At 42.1% G+C, this 18,599-nt stretch overlaps 1 protein-coding gene across 2 annotated transcripts in view; it reads left to right on the forward strand.

Annotated features, from left to right (window-relative positions):
* The window catches only part of WIPF1 (WAS/WASL interacting protein family member 1), a 114,917-nt gene that overhangs the window by 61,588 nt on the left and 34,730 nt on the right, over nt 1-18,599 (forward strand). The window lies entirely within an intron of this gene.

The following is an 18,599-nucleotide window of genomic DNA, read 5'->3' on the forward strand; positions in this document are numbered from 1 at the left end:
GTTAGCTAGTATTGTTGTTCTTGTTACTGTTAATACTGTTAAAATCGTTGAAGACGGGGATGCCGTTTAGGGACCTGAAAAACCATGATGTGCCAGGAGATGGATCATCTCCTCTGTCTTCATGTCCACTGCTTAACTGGCTCAGCTGTTCCTTTCTGTCTCTTGTCTGGTGCCATCAGCCGACTGCCCCTCCCTCTCCATGATTCCCAGTTCATCCTTCTGAGACTGGGAGGAACCTGACTGCGCTATGTGAGTAGAGTTTTTCATGCCCGGCCGGCTCAGTGTGCTATCCAGCCTGAAGACTGGCCCCTCCCCGCCAGGGACCTGCTCTCGTCCAGCTGGCCATGGCTAGGGTGGGTCTAGCTGCAGTTGGTCTCAGAAGGGGAACATAGGCACAAAGGAAGCACTTGTAATTATGGAATTTTAAATTACTCTGAAAAGAGGACTTTAGAATAAAGAAAGGGTTAAAAAAAAAACTTAACACTGTTGAAGAGAGCCATTGACCTCTGGCATTTTCCACCTAGTACCCCATTCATTTTCTAAGGCCCATTAGTCACTGGTAAGATCCAGAAAGGAAATTTATGTGACTAAGAACTGTGGAAATGAAACCTCAGAGACCTTTTTTGAATCCTTGCCCTCCTAAGTCATGCCCTTTCCTCCTCTTCATCAGTTCACTTTGTAGCTCGTCTGCTTTCTGGGATCTTATTCAATTCTTTCTATGCCCACGGACCAGCCAAGAAAGCATCGTATGATGTGTAAACTACACACAGAGATGTTGATGGGCCTTTTAATTGTTTTCTGAAGCTGAATGATGCCTTTGGGAAAGCTCATAGGGAAGATACTAACATCACACGGTGTGCAATCTCATGGCGCACACTTCCTTCTCTCACTGTCACTGCCATGGACCCGCATCTTTTCACCACTCCCTGTATCCTCACGGTGATCAGACAACATTTCACTCCCTAGAAGTCGACCACTGCCCTTTAAGTCCCCCCTATCACTTGAGTCAAGTCTGATAGAAATGGCTCTTTGCTCCAATGCTTGTAGCTCCACAGGCAGCAGACAGCAGGAGACGAGCCTTTAGGGGGTCACCGCTCACAGGCTGTGTAAGACCATTGTTTTTTCTGGGCCATCTCTCTTTTCCAGATGCCTATGATTTGGTATTTCTTCTGGCCAGAGAATAGCACAGGAAACATTGAACAGAAAGCATTCTGTCCTTTATGACTCAATGTGTTTTTACCAGAGAAGCCCAAAAGGTTATGTTGGGTTTTATGAGCTTCAGAGGATTGCTGACGGGTGTTCCACCTAGAAAGACAAATGTCGAAAACTGTAGCGTGGAGCTGCTCTTGTGGGTGGGCTCCTGAGCTGAGACAAAATCTCTGCTTCCTGCGCCCAGCCTGAATATTGTCAAGGGGAAGGGAAAGCATCCTTTCAAATACTTTCATTGTCCCCACATGTGACCTGGGTACTAAAAGTTTTAAACTAAAAGTCTTACTACCCAGTCGACGGTCAATGGCACGTTTCTGATATTAAAATTCAATCACTTTTTCCTGTCTTCCTCTCACAAAAATGAAAATCAAATCAAATAAATAAGCCTTCAGCTGTGAGATGAATTTCCTCAACTGATCAGAACTGAAGGGCTTTTGGAACTTCCTTCACCCTATCAGCAAGAAAGACGTCAAAGTAGTGATACAAAACCAGGATTGAAAAAACAATTTAAAGGCTTTTGCTGACATAGCTAATGATCTTCTCAAATGAAAGTTATTTGAAAATAAAAATAAGGATCTTTTTAAGATTTTGGTAGCAATCTCCATCTATTCTGTCAGAAAAGTAGCTGCTTTTACAGAAAATTCCAAATGGTTTTCAAAACCAAATATAAACGTGATCTTTGTTGTTGATGTGTTGGCTTAATTTGAAGAATATTTTTAAATGCTCAAAAGTTGAAAATTCAATATTGTTCATTTTAAAAGATTGTAGATGTATTTCAGCCTAATGTTGACACACACACACAAAAAAAGTTTTAGGTGCCCTGCTCCTTTCTTAGCTCTGTAAGGACAGCATTGTGGAAGGAAAACCCATGGAAAGGCTTCAGTGATGGAGAGACCATATGTTAGAGTCTCAGAATGGCTTCTGATCTACTACTGGCTTCAGGGAGGGACGTCAGATTCTAGGGCCCACCGGTCTCATGGAGAGAATGGTGTGAAGTCCCCTTACATACATGTGAATCTGTGTGGGAAGCCATGTGGGGTGGGGTATCGTCTCTTATTCCATTCTGGCCCCAGGATGGATAATCTTCCCCTTTCATCCCCTTTGGCGTAGAACAAAATCACTGGATAATTGCTGACCCTCAGTTTTCCTGCGTGTGTGTGTGTGTGTGTGTGTGTGTGTGTGTGTGTGTGTGTGGTTATAGCCAAGGTAAACTGGTCTCTTGGGTTTATTTTGAGTTGAAAATTAGCTGAGCTGTTTGTTTCCTCTGAGCCATATACAGATGCTTTTTGAACTATCTTTGTGTTTGAGGGATTTTTTTTTTCATGGTATCAGCACACCACTTCCTCCAAGTCATTACTTCGAAACAGTTTTGCAGAGGGAGATATTCCTGCCGGCAGTCAGCCTAGCCAAGCAAAGCGATGATTGAGGGATGGCAGCAAACCTTTACAGTCTATTTCATTTTTGTGTATGACTTCATGAAATGATTCCTCATCCACGAATTTTGGCAGACAGGGTGGGCTGTCATCTGACCTGACCCGTAGAAAACTGCATTTTGTTAATATCAGGCATTGGCTGCCCTGTTTGAATGGTATTCAAAGTTTAGGCTAAAATAATGTCCTCAGATGACCCTTTGCCTGCTCTCTCTTTCTGAGAATTCCATGGAACTCTCTTGAATGTGGGTTTCTACTTAATCTTTGATACGTCCAGGCTCTCTGGTTCTGATAAATTTTTAGAAACTGCAAGTTTGAGTAAAGCAATTCTTAACTTTCCTTTAATTATACTTTAAATATTACACTTTAATTTTTGTTTTTTTTTTTGGATACGCCACATGGCATGCAAGATCTTAGTTCCCTGACCAGGGATCAAACCCACGCCCCCTGCAGTGGAAGCCTGGAGTCTTAACCACTGGACCACCAAGGAGGTCCTCAATATTTTAAAATAAATGACCTTTGAATACTTTGAAATGTTGATATGCAAACATATGCAAGTGCTTTTACTAACATGTTTTATAAATATTATTCCCTTTTCCATAAATTCATGAATTTCTTTTGTTACGAAGATAGTAATATTTTACATTATCTTACAAGTAAATTCTAAAGCTTTCAATACTTTAATACTTATGCTGAGGAAAATAGAACTAGAGATTTTAAATATATTACCATGATAAACTTATAGTGATTTTATATTCCCAGATTTATGGATTAAAAAAAAAACTGATTTGACTTTCATCCAGTTCTGATTTTATATTTTTTAAAATGTAATTGCTTGCTTGTGTGTGGGAGGGAGTGGGAGGGGTTACACTTAAGGAAAATACCCACTGAGTTGATCCAGTCCTTCTGTGGACTTTATTTTTGTAAAAGCCCAAATGCTAGCAAAGCAATAACAGGTCCCAGTTACTTCCTAAGTAATATATATTGTACACTGCCTTTTACACTGTTTTTAAGTAATTGTTAGTGAATCCAGGGTATAATATGTGTTGTTGTTCTCCGTTGTTCAACCTTGTGCGTCTTTATGCCTATGAAGACTTTGAGATACCTCAACTTTATGTATCTCTCAGCGTTTCTGAGAAACTGTCATCTGTATTTGCAAGATGTAGGGAGAGGGCGGAAAGCAAGGGAAGAAAACCTAATCTCTGCATTGGTGCATTAGAGGCCGAAGAGAATTCAGTAGGCACTGCTGATGAAGAGTATTAGAAATGTGCCCCTACAGAGCATTTTGCACGAGGTAGGAGTAAACCCAGGATGACTAGAAAGTTCTGTACTGTACTTTGGAAAATAAAATTTCACACCGGTGATCTTCATATTGATTTTCCGTGAATTCCCTGCCAACGAGAGTTGGATCCGCAAAGCGTTTTCTGTGTGGTATTCAGTTCTGCTGAAGCTTGACTTGACTCTGGGCACAACTGTGTTTCACGTCTGAGTCCCTCATCTTGTGGTGGCTGAACCTGGGCATAATGATAGGAATCATTTTGTTTTCTCACTTGTTCAGAGACCCCAGATCTTGTCTCAAGGCCTGCTTTCTTTCAGTTCATTATGTGCCACCTCTGAAAACATTCACAGACCATTACTGTTCTTTCTGCACTCCTCAACCACTAGAATAAAGCAGACTTGAAAAGAAGTTCTTTCTTCCATTTCCCAGTTGGGTGAGACAGTCCCCAGGGGCTTTGGGACATTTTCTTAGTGCACTGAAGATAAGCCTGCTCTCTGAAGTGGAGGATTTGGGGTCCCCATCCTCCTGGAACTCTCACCTGCAGTTGGCAGGGAGCCTCTCCAGGTGAAATGAAAACAAGGCAGTGAACATAAACTCAATTTATGAATCCCTATTTCTCCTTAACTTTTAGGAGAAATGGTATTTTTAGGAAGTTTCTGGGGCATTTTTTCTGAATTTGTGTTCATTAAGTCTAGTGATATTTGAAATTGCACAAAAAAGCAGAGGCATTCATAAAAGAGAATTGTGTAGATCAATGCCATCTTTTTGAAATAGGCCTAAGCAGACTTGAAAACGAGCTGTAGAACCAATATAAAATGGAGACTCTGAAATTACGAGTACCCAGGTTTTCTCAACTATGACATAGAGTAAATTCTTTATTCTTAAATTACATTGAATTATCCCTCTATAAACAAAAAGAGCCACTTCATCTGTTGTGTTCCCTCTTTTACCAAGTAGTACTAACTGGGGAGAAGTTTAGCTCACTTAACAATAGTAATGATAGCTGATGTTGCTGAGTGTTTAGCGTTGTGCCAGCATCTTCTAAGTCCAGGAGAGAAAACTGTACCAAGTAAGGAATAGCTCTTGACTTGGGAAGACACAGGTGGAAAGGAGACCGGAGAATGTCATTCCAGCCCAGGTCCTCCGGTGAATCATCAAATAGATAACTGTAGTTACTTTGAATGACTTAGGCTCAGAAAGGTTTTTAGCACCAAGTTTTCAATCAAAAAAATTCTAAGTTAGATTTTACTTTTTGCAGAATATTTGCAGAATTACTAAGGAAAATGGCAAACATAACAGAAGCTTGGGTGCTCATTAGGTCAGCCTAAGTTACTCCTTAGTTCCTGGGAACTTTGGTCTTGTGAAAAATGGAATAAGGTGACTCAGGGTCATAATGGTTGTTTTCTGTACTCAGACTTTAGAGGTTTACACATGTCTGCACATGTGTAGCATAAATCAGGGTATTCCTACTTCTGCTTTTGAGACAGGAAGAACCGTGGTCAGATGTGCCCGGATGTCCTGCTCCTTCCTCCCGGTATGGGATGGAAACATTTCTTAGATGTTGAACATTCTCAGAGGCTGCACAAAATTATCCACAGTTGCAATCTCAGGGAATTCTTTTGTAAATGTATATCTGTTGGGAGTAGGGGTGACTCTGGATTTATGAAATTTTATTTATAAACACACAGAAATGGTCACTGCTATCCACCCAGTCCCCCAATGGTCAGAACATTTTATTTTGTCTATGAAAAGTCATGGAGCTTTTAGGTGGTCTTTAAATTCAAAAGTGGAAGAAATAAGGGAAAAGATTAAAACCCTGTGATTTAAAAAAAAAATCCAGATAACTAATGGAGAAAGATATACTAATAATGGAGAAGACAATAAATATATATAAAACATTGTTAACCTCATTAATAATCAAAGAAATGAAAATTAAAATGGCTCATACATACAATTTTTTTGTCTATCAAACTGGCACATTTTGAAAAGTGATAAAAGCAATGTTGAAAAGAAATGAAATGGGTGCTAGTGAGAATATGAATGCGAAAACTAAGAAAACAGATAACAACATGTATCAAGGGGAAAAAAGGAAAAACTTCCTATCTTCCATTCTAGTAATTGTACTCTAATAAATTTATCCTAAGGAAATAATCTGAAAGGACCACAAACATTTGGATACAAGTGTGTTAATCATAGTAGGATTTGTAATAATAAATTGGATGCAGTTTAAATATCTAACAACGAAGAGTATTTACATAGGTAATGGAACATCTATAAAAATGAAATATGCAACTATTAAAATTGTGTTAGGATAATATTTAATAACATGGGGAAGTGTGAGAAAGAAGAGTATGAAACTATATATATACAGTATGATTCCATTTCAGATGCACACACAGAGAGGAAAAAAGACTGGAAGGAAATTCCAAAATGGTAACTGGTTTTCTCTGAGTACTAATGGGTCACTTTAAAAATTATATTATTCCTATTTTCTAAACTTTTCATGTATGACTTTTTCATAAGAAAATATATATATATTTAAGTGAAGGAAGAAAACTATAAAAAGTAGGAGAAACTTAAGAAAGTTTACCCTAGACAGTGTGACTGTACTGTACAGCACCTCCCTCCAACCAAATGGCTTCCTTTCTCTCAACAAAATGTCCACTAACTCAATGTCGTTTGGGTTAACAACTCCTCTGTCTTTAAAGATAAAAGGCAACAAGTCGATTTCCTCCTGACATTTTGATGAGGTCATCTTACCCTGTGGAGGGGAATTATGACTTCTGGGTAAGAAGTACTTAGGGACAGGAGCCCCTTATGTCCTGAGTGCGGTCAAGGGAAGGTGTAGGGCCGGCTTGGGGATGGGGCAGAGGCTGAGGCTGGCGCAGCAGAGAATCATGAAGCCCTCTCCCATCCATCACTTCTGAGTCCTCTCCTTTGAAGCATTGGAACTAAAGTTTTAGTTTAGTCATGTTATGAATTAAATAGACTTTTGTGGGCTGGCCTGGCAGTGCGCCCTCAAGTACGTTTGTACGGAAATGGTTCTCAAATCGAAATGATTACCCCAGGACTTTGGTGCACTATACGTTTACACTAGAGTCTGCCTGAATTAGCCCTTCCTCTGGCACTGACCTGGGTACTCTGTAACACCTGTGCGGCACGGAACGGGGGGTAAATTGTTTTCCTTCCATCACATCATCAACTCAGATATGAACGTGAGCTCTGTGAGGGTGGAGATCACTGTGTGATCTCACCTGTCTGATCCCTGTGGCATCCGCGACACCTAAAACAGCACTTGGCACACAGTGGATTCTGAGTGTTGAGTGACTGCCTGGGAGCCCTCGCAGCGTTCCGGCTCCCTAGTCAGCCGTGAGGTCAGAGACAGGTACATGGGGAGAGCAGGTAAAAGATCATCGAAGATTTGATTCCTAGGAACTGGTCTTCTTTGTGCGTTTTTCTTTCTGGTTGGAGAAGACTGGCCAGGAGGTTGAGCATGGGGCCAGAGGAGCTGGAGTTGGAGAAGCGACTCTGGAAGGAAGCAGCTGTGATGACCGAGAGGGGCGGTGGCCGGGCCGGGAGGAGCTCTGGCCCCGGCGGCCATTATGCTTGACCTTAGCCGTGGAGCCCAGACAGCTACATATTTGCCTTGTTCGACAGAGCTGCCACCCCGAGGCCAAGAGTAACACCCAGATTGGGTTCTGTTTAATTGCTGTTTAGTCTTATTTTGTTTTTTATTTCTTAATGGTTGTAGGTAAGGGTGAGGGAGAAACCAGTTTGATTTTTTTTAACTATGTCCATTTACCTTCCTGAGGGTCTCCTATAAAACATAAACCACATGTGGTTTTTACACCTCAAGTCTTTGTGGTTTGCTCTTCTCAAACTAGTAAATATTTAAACATAGTCCTGGAGTTGCTTTTTACGTAAGCCATCATTCTGTCCATTCTGTTGGAATGGTTCTCAAACAGGATGAAATGATCCAAGACTGAATTAAGCAGCTTCCATGCAGCAGGGGAAGAGTCATTTAGTCAGCACTGAGCAAAAACAAAAAAACCCAATAAAGCAAAACACACACACAAAATGGTAGAGCAGATCACCTTGTGGTCGCACCTCTTCTGGTCTCTTGCCCCTGGACCTATATTTGGAGTTGAGGGAACACATACGTGCATTTGGTCCAGCGGGAGGCATTTCCGTCGTCTGATAGGGCGGCCATCCCTTTAGAGACAACCTGGAGGTGTTTTTCCAACAGTCTGTTTTCCCAGTCAGTCATTTGGAGATTCCAGAGCAGCCAAATGGGAGGCGGAAAGTTCTTGAAGTGGCAAAATCAGATGGAATCTGGGATCATTCGAGTAGAACAAATTGTTTGAGCCAAGCCACTGAGAGAAGCAGGGCCTGCTGAGAAACAGGGGCAAGAAGCACCGCATGCAGCTGTGACCGTTGGGAAACGAAGTGTGAGATTCCCTCCCAGGATTATAGGTGAGCAGCTGTGACGGTCCCCGTGGGTTCCTCTCTTTATTTCCCAGGCTGGACAAGCAGAGCCATCAAATGACCGTGCCTGACTTTAAAGGAGCTCAGTCAGGGGTATGCACGGAGGCGGTGGCTTGCAGCCCTGTCTGAGCCCGGGCTCACTTTGAATAACAGTATTTTCTAATGCCCCCTTCACAAGCTTCAGTGAACCTTCACCGGGGAAATAATCTGACCTCACACGTCATGTCCCCCCAGATCCATGTAATCTTTATCTGTAATTAAAAAGAGAAATGAAAGGAATGTAATTTATTATAAAATAACTTCAATTTGGAAGTGATCGGGTACAACTGATTAGCAAACGGGTTTGCAACTACACTGATAATCACTGTGAGTGGGACAGCTGCAACTGCAGGCTAATTTGGGTAAGAGAGACTTAGGTACCGCAAGTGGAGGCTAATTTGGCTAAGAGAGACTTGGGTACCGCAAGTGGCGATACCTTGGGACACATTTTCCAGCAGAGGTGAGCAACCCTGGGTAAAGAGCTGAGCAAAACATAGTATTTCATTTCTATGACAGTTGCATTACTGGAAAATTCAGGGACTAATACAGCAGTGCAATAATTACTTTGAATTGTATGTAAAATGGAGTTAAGTTCTCGGCTCAGATAACTAAGCAGTTTTTTCACCTACAGCAGTGTCCAACAGGACCTCTGTAGGTCATGCGGGTCAATTCTTTACTGAGTGGGACAGTCTGGCACATTGCAGGTTGTCTAGCATCCTTGGTCTGAATCCCAGATGGGCCCTCCCTGTTGTGACACCCACAAACACCCCCATTTCCTGTCCCTGTGCAGAGGATCTGGGTCTGCTTCTCCACATAGCAGCTGCACTAGCCTGGTGCTGCTTCTTTGGCGTCAGGGGGCACCAGGGGGAGTCTCGGGTCAGTGAGCCCTTCCTTCAGGCTTCAGATGAGTGCCATCAGGCCCAAAGGTGCAGAGCTGGATAGAGCCTTTTTTCCTGAGAAGCCCAGGGAAGGGCTTTCTTGTCCACATGGTTCTATTCTCCAGCAGGAGACACTGAGTAACCAGCCATATGGCTGGAGAGAAGACTGAACAGGGAACAATATAGCTGTTGTCCCCACCCCAGAAATCATTATAGAGGCCCCATCCTGGGCTTCATACCTAATGATTAGCAACCAGATTAGCAGCCAGAAGGAACACACAGCTATCCATATTCCAGCAGCTTCTCCCTGGGTGTGTGCGCAAACAGATACATGGCAGGATGTAAAAACAGGGCTTTCCACCCATTGGCCCCTTGAATTGTAAGAAACATTTTTCTATATCTCACGTGGTTTTTTCCCCTGGGGGGCCACTTGTATTGAATGTCGGTGACCACCTGGGAAATGTTTGCATTTTAATCAAATCATTTAGGATAAGACGGGGCTCCTTCCCACCAGGCCCTCACCATCTAGAGAAGTGTTGTCCAGTGTGGTAGCGGTTCTTGAGCATTTGAAATGTCACCCATAGTAAAATACACACTAAAATAGTAAAATAGGAAAAAAGAGTGCAAAATGCCTAATTAATAGGTTTTTTATTGTGAATACATGTTGTAATGATATTTTTGAAATAGGGTGTTAAATAAAATGTTATTAGTATTTCACTTTTTTTTCTTTTTAATGTAGCTAGTAGAAAATATAGAACTGCACATATAGCTCAAATTATTTCTACTAGACAGTGCTGATCTAGGAGGAGCGTTGCTTTCTTTTGTTCTTTGGTTGGTTGGTTGGAATTCAGATTTTTGCTTTTTTGTTGCCATTAAGAGGGTCTCCAATTTTGAGTTGAATGCTTTTCTAGGAAGAGCTACTTGGGTTCTGAATCAGTATAAGGGAGCCCTCAGTCTGTCCCATTTCATCTATCAACCAAAGAGATCATTATGAGGAGAAAAAGGTAACTTCTGTAACTCCCAGGTCTGAGCATGATTATAACAGAGTGAGCAAACCCCTTTAACAGCCTCTAGTGGATGAAGAAGGGAGTGAGCCTCGAGTCATTTTTATTTTACTGTTTGAACTTTTTATTACAGAAACATTTCAAATGTATATGAAAAGTAGTCAGAACATTATAACAAACTGCCACGTGGGCCTCACACAGCTTCAAGAATGATTATCTCTGGCCAATTTTGTTTTCTTTAAACCTTTAGCTATTTTCCCCCTTTTTCACTTCAGGGCAAACCTAGACATCATACCTTTCCATCCACAAATATTTCGGTATGTATCTCGAAAAATTTAAGGACTCTTTGTAAAAAAACAACATAACCTCAATAACATTATCATGCTTAAAAATTAGCAATAATCTTTTTTTTGTGGTACGCGGGCCTCTCACTGTTGTGGCCCCTCCCGTTGCGGAGCACAGGCTCCGGACGCCCAGGCTCAGTGGCCATGGCTCACGGGCCCAGCCGCTCCGCGGCACATGGGATCTTCCCGGACTGGGGCACGAACCCGTGTCCCCCGCATCGGCAGGCGGACTCTTAACCGCTGCGCCACCAGGGAAGCCCTGATTCAGTTTTATATATCTATGTACATATTCTTTTTCATATTCTTTTCCATTTTGGTTTATTACAGGATATTGAATATAGTTCAATAAGATATATAGGTATAAGATATAAGATAGGACCTTGTTGTTTATTTTATATATAATAGTTTGTATCTGCTCATCCCAAACTCCTGATTATCCCTCCCCAACCCTCTTCCCCCTTGGGTAACCATAAGTTTGTTTTCTATGTCTATGAGTCTGTTTCTGTTTTATAAATAAGTTCATTTGTGTCATTTTTTAAAGATTCCACACATAAGTGATATGATATTTGTCTTTCTCTGACTTAATTCACTTAGTATGATAATCTCTAGGTCCATCCAAGTTGCTACAAGTGGCATCATTTCATTCTTTTTAATGGCTGAGTAGTATTCCATTGTGTATACATACCACATCTTCTTTATCCATTCCTCTGTCACTGGACACTTAGGTTGCTTCCACGTCTTGACTATTGTAAATAGTGCTGCTGTGAACATCGGGGTGCATGTATCTTTTTGAATTAGAGTTTTCTCCAGATATATGCCCAGGAGTGGGATATAGTAGTGTATATCTGTTAATCCCAAACTCCTAATTTATCCGTTAGTCTCAGGCTCCTCTCACAGCTTGTTCACTGCACGGGCTTCATTCTCAGTCTCCATGTGTGTACAGCGTGGCTGTCATACCACCAGTCCCAGCCCCACACGTCTTAGAAAAAGTCTCATTGCATCTCCTTGGTACGAAGTAGTCACATGCTCATCTCTGAACCAATCACTGCAGCCAGGGAACCGCAGGCTCTAAGTGGCCAGGGCTGGTCACTTTCCATTCCTGGAGCCCGGGTAGAGTTAGCCCAACTGAAGCCAGAAGAGCAGGAGTAGAGATCAGTGGATGTCTCTCTCCCCAGATCTGAGACTCTACTGTAATTCAGAAGAATGGATGCTGGACAGCCCCAAAGCAACCAGTGTATACTCTATTTACCTATGCAACACACACACATCTTCCCACACATACAGTTTCAAAAATGCTCCCACATAATAAATCACACTCACCCTCCTCCCTAGAATAGGTGGCCAATCCAGGTCCAAGTCCAGCGCCGAGTGCACACTTTCCACAGTCTTGTCCGTCAGTGCTGAAGGTAGTATCTCACGGTCCAGTGCTAAATTAAATTTAACACCCAGTATACAATGGTGGAGGGAGAGCAGTAGAAGAATTTCACAATTAAACTTCCATTTGGGAAAGGAGCGGAGACATTGCTCTCCTGTCTCTAGCATATTTTATAACCCACTGAACAGATTCTAGCTGTGTGGCAACGGAATGAGGACTTTGGTCATCCAGTGGCTTAACCTCCTGCTCTCTGGGTGGGCCTTCCTTATCTGTTGCCTTCAGAGCCATCTCTAAGAGCAGGGCTGCCCCTGTTCCACGGCCTACACCCTGTTCTCCTGGCTTCGGGGATCTAGGGGTTGACTTAGGATCTGAGCAATCATAAACTGTTTTCGACCATTCTGGGGCTTTATCCTCTAGTACTTAGAAACGTGGTAGGATTCTCTAATGCCTGAACTCCATGGACTAGTGAACAAAACTCAGGATTGCGTTGAGTCGTACTCTTTGAATGTGAAGCCAAGCCTGGGCATTTCTGTCTCCCAGCAAATGAACCATCCTCCGCTCCCAAATTTTGTGGCCTCTGATTAGGTACAGTTTGAAACAGTGGCCTGAGGTGGTGAACCCACTAATAATTTACTCCTCGCTCCTGAGATGGAAACCAGTGTATCACAATGAATGTCACGGGCCTTCTGCTCAGATGAGAGACCACAGTCCTTTGGAGAGACGATGGGGAATCGGGCTTCTCCTAGGTTTCAAACCTCTTTCCTGATATTGTTCTTACCGTCAGGCCTTGCTCTATCTAATGTTCGCATAGTGTTGAGAATTTGGGTTTTTAAACCCACAAAGCTCCAGATTTTTTGACTCTTCAACCATCTTGGTTGCACCTCACAGGAAAAAAAAAAGGCCTCTATTAACAAAGCCCTTTTTCCCTGCCTCTGGGCTTCCAATCAGTTTCATCCTATGTTTCTCTCTTTCCTGTGGCTCTCACTGAAGGCTGCAAGTAGCCGACACACTCCAACCTTCTAAATTTCATCTCCAAATCCTTTAACGGTGCACCTTCAGGAGGCTCGCGGTCTTAGACCCAGGATTCGATAGGTGGCACCATAACCAGCAGTGTTGCCATCACATAGCCGGGATGGTCAACCTCCTAGTGCAGGAAGCCTGCACTAGCTGTCATCCAACCTTAAATCAGCCAGTTGCACATTTTAGGGTTAGTCACATTCAACATTCACTTCTAGTACTGATTTCTGTATCACGTAAGAGTGTTTGTATTGCCAGTGATAGAAAACCTGATCACACTAGCTTAAACAAAATAGAGAATTTATTTGCTAGTGTAAGTTAAAAGTCCAAAATAGAGCTAGCTTCAGGTATAGATGGATTCAGCCAACAACGTCAACAGCTGGGTGTTCTCCATCCCCAGCTCCCCCACTTTGTTGGTCTCATTTTCAAACCCCATGTGGGTGAGAGGATGAGTGAGCCAATTCCAGCCCCTCCATCTTCACAGATCCAACTCCAATCTCATCCCTCAGGAAGAGTCCTCTCCTCTGGCCACAAATTCCCTTGGTTCTGATGAGGTCACAGGCCATCGCCAAAAAAGTCTCTGGGGCCACATGAATGCAAGGATCCCATGAGCCAGCTCTTCGTGCATCTGGAATGGAAGTGAATTTCTCTGGACGCACAGGGTCTGGGAAGCAGGGAAGGAGGGAGGGAGGGATGGATGTGTCTCCAAACGAAAACTGAAGGACATCATTGTAAGTAGGGTCAGTGGAGGCTGAGCTGCCAAAACATAAGGAAATGTATTGCAAATATTTCCCCAAGTAAAATTATACCAATTTATATTAGCAGGACATAGAATAGGACAAAATTTGTTTTTAATTTCTCTGTTTCTGAGATTATTTTTAAATGATCATCCCTCTATGTAGCTGTACTGATAAGTTTATGGGGAAGAAGTTAATTCCTTTGTTTCTGCTCTTTTAAATCACATAATTCCCATGTTTTAACAAGTTGCACGTAGAATTTCTCTTACAATAAATGCATACATTTAATTTGGTACTGTTTCCTTTTCCCCCGAAAAAGCTATAAGGGGGGTATTTTGCTATTGAAGAAGGTGGTGTTTTAGAATGGAAGGAATACAGTATTCTAAAATATGTTTCTACTACCAGGGAAATACTGAACCATAACAGGTAGTCATGGAAACACAACTTGAAACACCAGAATTATAAAAAACAATTGTTCTTATATTTTATACATGTCACTGTTGCCCTTATTCAGTCTCTGTTGATTTGGGGTCGCCATAGGAGAGTCGCTGGCTGTGATTCTTTACGGCTTTACCCAGACTGGTGAGAACCACCGTGTTGTACTATAATCTCTGTCCGTCCTTCATTTTCTGTTTCTGTAGATTAACATGGAGGCTTCTTCATCTGATTGGTCCGGAGACTGTTGATTATTGTTTTACTCTGTCATTAGGCTGGGACTGGTCTATGTATTGAATAGGGTGATATATGCATTTAAAATTCTCTTTGAAGTCCAGGACTGTGATTATCTTTATTCGCCTCGGGGTCTCAATCCACTTTTCTTCGGCCTTTGATTATAATAACATCCCCAACAGCAATACAAACCCTACCCTCAACTGCTTCCCTCCACATCACAGCCTTCTCTCTACCCCTCTTCCTTCCACCTCTTCTTATGCTTATAGAGAGGAATTAAGTGAAATCCTCCTCTGAACTTAAAATGAGGCTTAAGGCCATAATGACACTGGACCATGGAGAGAGAAACCGGGCTTCTGGCACCAGCTATGCTGCTGCCTGCTGTGTGACAGAGGCAGGTCACTTAACCTCTCTGGACCCCCTTTTCCTCTTCTGTAAATGATGGTGTGGACTCTGATCTCTGCAGTCTCATTCGTCCTTAAAATTCCTTATTCGGAGAAACTGACACGGATCTGGGAACACCTGGGCACAGAGGAAGGGCAGAAAGCACTTTCACATCCAACACCTACACCCACTGCGGAGGGTGGCCTCCAAGGCCGCTTTGTCAGTGATGCAGTTGGAACCGGCCCCCCGCCCACCATGTGATCTCACCTTTGTCTCCATCTTTTCCTGCCTTATTTCCTTTATCTTTTAATTTCTTCCCCTTCCTTTCCGATTGGATTATTTGTTTTTAACTTTCCTGACCCATTTTTCTCTTCCCCACTGCCCAGTGACATGAGCCACTTGCACTGCATGAGACTCTGCACACACTGCCAAGCCCCCCGGTTGGCTAAAGGGTTTACTGCTCATCTCCAGTGTCCTTTCCCTGGCAGATTTCCCTTTAAGCTAAGCCTTCCCGAGAAGAAAGTGCAAGTCTAGCCTTGGCATTCCTTAGTCACTGCTTTAGGGGGAACAGCCTTAGGCTCTTAAACAAATGTTATGTTCTGGTAGAATTTTTAAGAGAGATTGATTTTCTTTTTCATTCAACAAATAAATTTGTTGAATTTACCAGGAGTCAGATGCTGCTCTAGATGCTGAGGCGACAGCAGGAAACAAGGTCCTATGGAGCTTGAATTCTAGTGGGGAGGGATGTACAAGTAAATAAACAATTAAATGAAAACATGTCAGGTGGTGACATGTGCAATGTATAAAAGGAAATGGGAGTAGAGATGGGACATAAGAGGGGGCATTTCTGCTGACAACTGGAAAATGAAAAGGAACCAGGGAGGTGAGTGTACCAGGTGAGAGGGCTTACAAGTGTCAGGGCCAGGATGCAAATGAGCTTGTGCATTTAAGGAACAGAAAGACCTGGAAGGAAATTAGCAAGAGGGAGTTTACTTGAGATGAGGTCAGAGAGCTGGGTGTGCGGGGGGACGCAGACCTTGTGGGTCCTTGTGAGCCTAGGCAGAGCTTGGATTTTTAAAGTGAAATGAGAAACCATTGGAGGGTTTTAAACAGGGAGGAACATTGTCTGATTTATGTCCTATGGTGCATAGTGGACACCTCATAAATGTATCCAAAGTTGACTGTGCTTACAAGTTCTCATTAAAGATGAAATAGACCCAAACCCTAGACCAACTACTCCCTTGTGTGTCTCACAGGCTCCAGACTTCTAAGTGACATACCCCCTTCTAGTTGAGTTTTTCCTAATGGGTGAGAATAGTCATGAACTGTAGTGTCCTAGGAGGGTTGTGTGTGTGTGTGTGTGTGTGTGTGTGTGTGTGTGTGTGTGTGTGTGTGTGTGTGTGTGTGTTTGGGGCACATTACTTATTAGAGAACTTCAAAGTAATTCTGTAAATACATAGAGAAATCACCCTATTGCCCATGTTCTCGTTTTAGACCCAACTATAGTTAGACTTCCCCAAAGAGTCACTCAGACATTTATTTACCTGGTAGGTGATCAAGTTCTGTGTTTTCCCGAGGTTAGTGGAGAGCGAAGGAGATAATAGCTGCAGGCCTCCACCTCTGTCCAGCCTCAGGCCTGCATGTATTTATTCATGTATTGAGTGTCCCTTGGACTCCAGGCCCTACGTTAGTTGAGAAGAATAGAGTCTGTACCATCAAGTGGCACCAGGCAAAGTAGAAGACTCTAGGTCACTAATCCTTGGAAGCTCCACTTCCAGGAATTCTGCCATGGCTTGGCATCATGAAACTCCTTGTAAGGCTAGACTCGTATCTCAAAGAATTGAGAGTTAAAAGAACCTTGGACGTCAGCTATCCCAGTACTTCTCCAAAATGTGCCTCTGTTTTTCATTCTTTCAGCTGGTACCGTTTTCTCAGAGGTACATGGTGTGTGTCACAAATATAAGTCTGAACCTTTCAGGTGGATTGAGAAAAAATTATGAGCATGTTCAGATTTTTATACACTTCTCAAGCTTTCGGTATAATATTTTTTGCCTATATTCCATTGCCTACCCACCTCTTAGAGTCCTTTGAGAGTGAGGAATCTGAGTTTCCTCCTTGTGTACTCATCATCTCTGTGCTTCTGTCAAGCATCCTCTGGAAGAGTTATTGTTACCCCATTAAGCGTGGCGGACGGAAACAAAACATTTTGGCTTAGAAAGCTCTGATCTTCAGCTGACTTGAGCTGTACAGGCTTAAGAAGATTCTGTTCCAGGCTACTGCAGTAAAGCAAATACCGCAATAAAGCAAGTCACACCGATATTTTTGGTTTCCCAGTGCATGTACAAGTTATGCTTATACTCTACTGTAGGCTATTAAGTGTGCAGTAGCATCATGTCTAAAAAAATGTACATACCTTAATTAAAAACTACTTTATTGCTATTGTAAATCAACTATACCGCAATTTAAAAAAACTTCATTCAAGTGGTAATCATCATCTGAGCCTTCAGCGAGTCGTGGTAGTAACATCAAAGATCAGTAATCACAGATCACCATAACCAATATAATAATAATGAAGACGTTGGAAATGTTGCTTGAATTATCAAAATGAGACACAAGGTGAGCAAATACTTTGGGAAAAATGGCGCCAATAGACTTGCGTGACTCAGGGTTGCCACAGACCTTCAATTTGTTAAAAAAAAAAAAATGTACAGTCTGAAAAAAGATAAAGAAAGGCTTGACACTAAATGTAAAGAGACACACTGAATCAAATAACCCCACTAACCCATATTCTACCTTATAATGAGGTTTGGAGGAAGAAAGCCAAAACCAATAAAGTGCCAGTGATTTTTATAACTTTGCTCAATACAAACAGTAGAAGTGAAAACAAACAAATATAAAGAGCCTAGAATATTAAAATGGGCATTTGTGTGTGTGAATATTTATGGCTTTTGTTAGAAAGTCCTTAGACATACTTAATCCCTGAAGACCATAATCTCAAGAGAATAAATTACTTCCATAGAGTCAAACCAGTGATGGGCCAAGGTTTAAAAATCCCACGTTCCAAACAGTTTAAAGAGGGAAACAGGATTTAATGAGAATTTGTGGGACTACAAAGAGATGCACTGAAGTTATTAACCAAATTATTGGAAATGCCTTGAAAGTAAGAGTTTTCTCAGTGTAATATGAATTTTAAATAAATACAATTTTGGTACTTTAAAAAAAATAAAATAAAATGTAATATCTGCAAAGCACAATAAAGCGAAGCACCAAAATCGCGTTTCAAAACTCATTTGCCTTCCTACACCTGACTAGCTCTCTTCACCTGCGTTTATAACTTACTCCCTACCCCGCTCTGTAGATGAGGAAGGATCACTTATGTTATTTATTAGTGCTGCTCAGAGCTTTTAGTTCTTGAGTGACTCTTTCCCTTAATCCTAAATGTTATCATCAATATCGAGAGTGACGCTTTAGCATGGAATTTCTTGAAGGAATCTCACGTTCCGTGAGCAGGTGTTTTTGTGGAGGTGTCTAGAATAAAGTTGGGCTGTTGACCAGATGGAGGTGCTCATCTCCTCTTGTCCCTCTTGTCTCCTCTTGTACCAAAAGGTATGTTACACCTGATGGGAAGGAGAAACAATTAATTTTCCAAATTTAGGGGTTTCTTCTTGCTTGCTTCTGAAGTAAAACCTATCTAGCCTTTTTTTCTGCATAAAAGGAGGAAGGAACAAGCAACAAATTAATCAGACAGG

The sequence above is a fragment of the Delphinus delphis genome, chromosome 7 (genome assembly GCF_949987515.2).
Source record: "Delphinus delphis chromosome 7, mDelDel1.2, whole genome shotgun sequence".
Lineage (NCBI taxonomy): Eukaryota > Metazoa > Chordata > Mammalia > Artiodactyla > Delphinidae > Delphinus > Delphinus delphis.